We start from the raw sequence: 5,008 nt of genomic DNA on the forward strand, positions 1-5,008 counted from the left end.
GGGTTTGTCTTTGTCTACAGTGAAGCTCGAGGAATTCACAGGCGCAAGAAATTCCAGAAGAGCTGTAAAGGATATACAGAACCTACAAGTAATTGAACCCTGCATGTCATAAGTAATCGGAAATTACTTTGAGCGTGGGCGTCAGTGGGTTGTGTTTTTGTGGGCTCGTATGAATTTTCGTTTTGGGTTCAGCGCCTTATATGTTGATCTGTAATTCCATATTAAAGTAATGATGTAATTCCATATTAAGGTAACGATGATCTTGTGCTAGTATTATAACTTTGGTGTCTGAATGCTTATACATATTGTTTCTGCTCAATGTCTTTAAAAAAAATCGAGTTAAAGAAACAGGGTCATCATGGCGTTCATGGCATTAGCTTGAGCTCCATTACGAGCGACTGGTCTTGCCAAATAAGTTGTGCATTCTTGATTTTATTTCCTCATGTGTTAGAACAAAAAAATGAAGTAATATTGAAGCAGCTGTTATCAAATAAATATTATTTAATTGATTAAAGTTTATGTGTAGTAGGGAGAAAATTTCGCATAATGAAAACAAAAATCTCTTCATACAAAATTCTCAAAGTTTTCTTCAGAATAATTTTTTTCCACACAACCACTTCTTTATAGGCGTACCCTAATAACTTTCTCTATAGCTTCCTCCATACAACCGAATTTACTTTGAGCGTGGGCGTCAGTGGGTTGTGTTTTTGTGGGCTCGTATGAATTTTCGTTTTGGGTTCAGCGCCTTATATATCGATCTGTAATTCCATATTAAAGTAATGATGTAATTCCATATTAAAGTAACGATGATCTTGTGCTAGTATTTCCCCTGTAGTTTTACTCTGTACAGACTGGTCTATTCACAATATTGATCTTTCATTATAGAATATCTTGTCTATTTCAAAGTTCTGTGCAACCCCCTGCCCCCAGGTGACAATTTCTTCTATTAGAGAAATACACAGAATAATCATGAAAGAAGTTTATATTTTGCGGTGACAACCTCCTGGATTTCTGAAAGTGCTTCCTTTAAACTCAAGAGAAACATTAAAACTGGCCCAAAGAGCATGCTGCAATTTTTCCAGGGGACTTTTGTTTATACATTGCATGAAATACAATTTCACAAGCATGAGAACTTCAAAAATTATATCAGCCTCTATGTAAACTTGAATCACATAGATCTCTACATACCAAACTGATAAATGGAGCATGGGATATCTGGCACTCAAAGTACCCCACTTTTCGGGCTAATTTTCACTCTAAATCTCGTTGAAACTTGAAACAATCCTGGAACTCCGAGTACTACCTCTGCAAGGGGAGTTTTGTCCATGAAACTAGGCCCTAGGTATTTTGGCCAATTTTAAGACAACCTAGAACGTCGGATTTCTGAAAACATGATCAGAATGTGCAGAAATGAGACTCACCAGAAAAACAGGGCTAACCAAAAATAGGGCAAACTAAGTGCCCCATGTCAAATGCTGATAAATGGATGTGGATGGCACAGACTTATTTTAATATTCTTCGGAAGCCCAAGTTCATGTATCTCGTTCTTTAAAGTGCCTAAGCGTGCAACATTAGTTACAATTCCCTTCTGGAATCATTAAACTACTTTCTTTTTTTTCAACAATATTCAAGCACTTTCCTTCTGTGTTGGAAACACCATTCAGAAAATTCCAGAGAGGCATCCCAAGCTATTGGACCTCAAATATTTTACTCAAAAGAGGTCATAGAGCCTTAATGTTACATATCAAAATAGCATACTGGAAGTGGAAGCTTGTGCAATAGTTTTCACTTTCTGAGAAACACTTTTCACAGCTAAGCCTCTCTCTATCATCCCATTCCAGAACACCTCAGGTCTGCCATCCGTCTCTAGAGAATACTTAGCAAATACATAAAATGTTTTAAGATTGATCAGAATCCTTTTTGAAGCCATTTCTTCGCAAAGTTCTGAAGCTTTATTTAGCTCACCTGCTCCTAAGTATGCATAAATAAGAGTAGTATAAACAAGGGCATCACCAACAAGACCCCTCCTAGACATTTTATTGAATGCTTTTTCGGCACTTCTCAGCTTGGCTTTCCTGTACAAACCTTGAATGATGCTACTATAGAGAAAAACATCTTGAGATAAACCTCTTTTGACAAATTCATCAGGCAGCTTCAGGGCTTCCTCTTCATTGTGTTGGACACAATAACCATCAATTAGCCATGAGTACACACTAAAATTAGGCATAAAACCTGCACTCAACAGACAACAAACTGATTTATTAATATACAATGTTCAATATTGCAACAGGCCCATTTCTCACAAACGGAAATGGATACAACAAATCCTATTGGTGAAGTTGGTCACTGTACATGAAAAAAACCCAGACCTATAGTTGCGGGTAAAAATCAGGATTATAAGAGGAAGTAAAATTCTTTAATTATAAAATCTTGTTGGAAATTACAAACCTGCAATAATCATTTCAAACAGGACATCCTTTGCTTCATCTATTTTCCCAGACTTGCAAAAGCCATGAATAAGAGCCTTGTAAGTATACAGATCAAAAACTAGCCCGGTTTGTAACATCTTGTTGCGAAGTTTCCAGGCATCAGCCATGTTACCTCTCTTGCACTGCGAATTGATCAAGGTATTGCATGTAAAGCTATGTTACCAGAAACGGGACGGTTGCCACCGTTCCCCGTAAAAAACAAATAAGAAAAAGAAACCAGACGGAAACGCCGTTTTCTACGGTTATTTTAGCTAACGGGTGCATATATTTTAACGGGTGCATATATTTTATGGGAAATCTTTTACCGTCTTTTGCATGTCATTCTCAGCCCTGTATTTTCACTCTTTATTGTAGATTTCACTCATGTATTCATTCAATAACTTAGAGGCTTATGCCAAGTATATAGAAAGTTGATCATTTCTGTACTATTTCAAGAGATCATTTGCTTCTTCCAATTTCCCTTCCTCGCAGAGCTTATGGAGGAGGACATTGTATGTCACCGTTCCTGGCAGTAGCCCTTTCCTTATCATTTCATCCCGCAGTCTGAAAGCCTCAGTCAGATTATTTTCTCTGCAATAACCATCAATCAGGGTAGTATATGTTACATTATTTGGAACCAGATCACCCATTTCGTTCAAAATCTTCAATGCATCCCTCAATCTGCCCTCTTTGCAAAACCCGTGTATTAGAGTGTTATATGTTACAATATCGGGTTGAATGCCCTTCTCTAACATCGTGTCTTGGATGCTTAAAGCTTCATAATGCATTCCTTTCTTGGAAAGAAGGGAAATAAGACTATTATATGTGAACAAATCTGGATTGAATCCATGCTTCTTCATCTGATTTACAAGTTCTTCGGCATTTTGCAGATCACCTTGTTTGCAGCAGGCATGGATCATGACATTGAAAGTCCGAGAATCAGCCTCGATCCCTCTACACAACATTTCCCTATAGATTTTCCAGGCCATAGTTGGCAATTTGGCCTTGACTAGACTGTTTAGAAGGATATTACAAGAGTGTACGGTGGGGTTGATTCCATAAGAACCCAACTGATAAAATACTTGGATTGCATCTTGGGTCATTCTGGATTGCGCATATGAATTGATTAGCATACTCAGAACTGCAGAATTGGTGCCCAAATTGCTATAATCATTTATCATAACATCTAAGACTACTGGAGAAGATAGGAAGCCTTTATGGGAAATGGATTGTAACAATGACTGAGCAGTTTTGAACTTATTGTTCTTAGTGAGAATATGGATTATGGTCCAGTAAGGGCGGGTGGCGTGCTGGTAGTGTGGCAAGTAGGCAACCCACTTGAAGAATCTCCATGCCAGGTTTCCATCATGCCTGCCAATCTGCAGAAGGATCTCGCTCATAATGCAGGGATTTAGCCTGGAGGTGATTTGTGCTTTGGACAAACAGTTCCATGTCCCCTCCATAACCACTTTGAAGACATTTTGAATGAATTCTGAATCTGGAATGTTGCCCATGTCCACTTGGGATTCATTTTTAGATAGGGTTTCACTTACTACACTTGTTCTATGCACCAGGGAACTCCGAACTTGGAAATGTTTAAAAAGTGGAGAAAAACTCATACCCGGTTGGAAGTGTTGTGTACAAACATAAAAAAACACTGGCGTCCAACATCTCAGAGTTCATTTGATTGGTAATGTATACCATACGGCCATCTATGATCATGTTCGTTATACACGCAGTGAAATCGATTTGCCCTACTCAGCTCCACCCTCATTTGATGGTCATCAAGAAGGATGGCTCAAATAAAAATTTTCAATCCTCTCAGCGCTCGTAGATCTGTTCTTGTAAACGGAAAGGGTACTCACTTTATCAACTCCAAATCCACTCCCCCTTACATGTATAAATGCCAGTAAGCACTGGAACAGTATCTTGGATCCAAAGATATATTTTGAAAAACCCCTGTTCATCTGGTTATCACCACCATATAACTTGATACCAGGGCTGATTTTGTGGTAAAATAATTTAAACTTTTAGACGTTATAAAAAGTACCCGATATATTTTATTAGGTATTTTCAAAGGGAAGTACGGGAAAGAATTGCATTGGAGTAATTTTCAGAAATATTCATCTCAGAGTTAATGAATCAAAACAAATAAGTATTATTTACCTCAAAGTTAATGAATCAAAATAAGCATGTTTATTTCACACTAACCTTTTGAGGCACATGAATTATTAGTTTTATCTCTTCCTAACATTATTCCCTTTTTCTAGCACTATTCCATATAATTGAGTTTTTTATCGAAAGTTTGAAGAAGAATTGAAAAACAAATTAATCCTATCTGAGAATTTGGGGATTGAGAAACAAATTAATCTTATCTGAGAATTTGGAGTCTGAGGTAACATTGAGAGATAAGTCCAAATTTATTTTAGAATTTAGGGTTGTAATGAATTTTGAGTCTTTTTATTAGATAAATTGATTAAATAATGAAATAATTAATTTTTTTGTGTTACACATTTTTATGCCTTTCTCTCTGAAATCAA

General features: G+C 37.0%; 1 pseudogene; it reads right to left on the reverse strand.

The window, feature by feature from the left end:
* Window positions 1-1,665: 1,665 nt before the first annotated feature.
* On the reverse strand, window positions 1,666-3,982 carry LOC149233618 (uncharacterized; annotated as a pseudogene).
* Between the last annotated feature and the right edge of the window lie 1,026 nt (window positions 3,983-5,008).

The sequence above is a fragment of the Pinus tabuliformis genome, chromosome J, assembly GCF_031772625.1.
Source record: "Pinus tabuliformis cultivar Carrire ecotype Pingquan chromosome J, CPIR1, whole genome shotgun sequence".
In the NCBI taxonomy this organism is placed as follows: Eukaryota; Viridiplantae; Streptophyta; class Pinopsida; order Pinales; family Pinaceae; genus Pinus; species Pinus tabuliformis.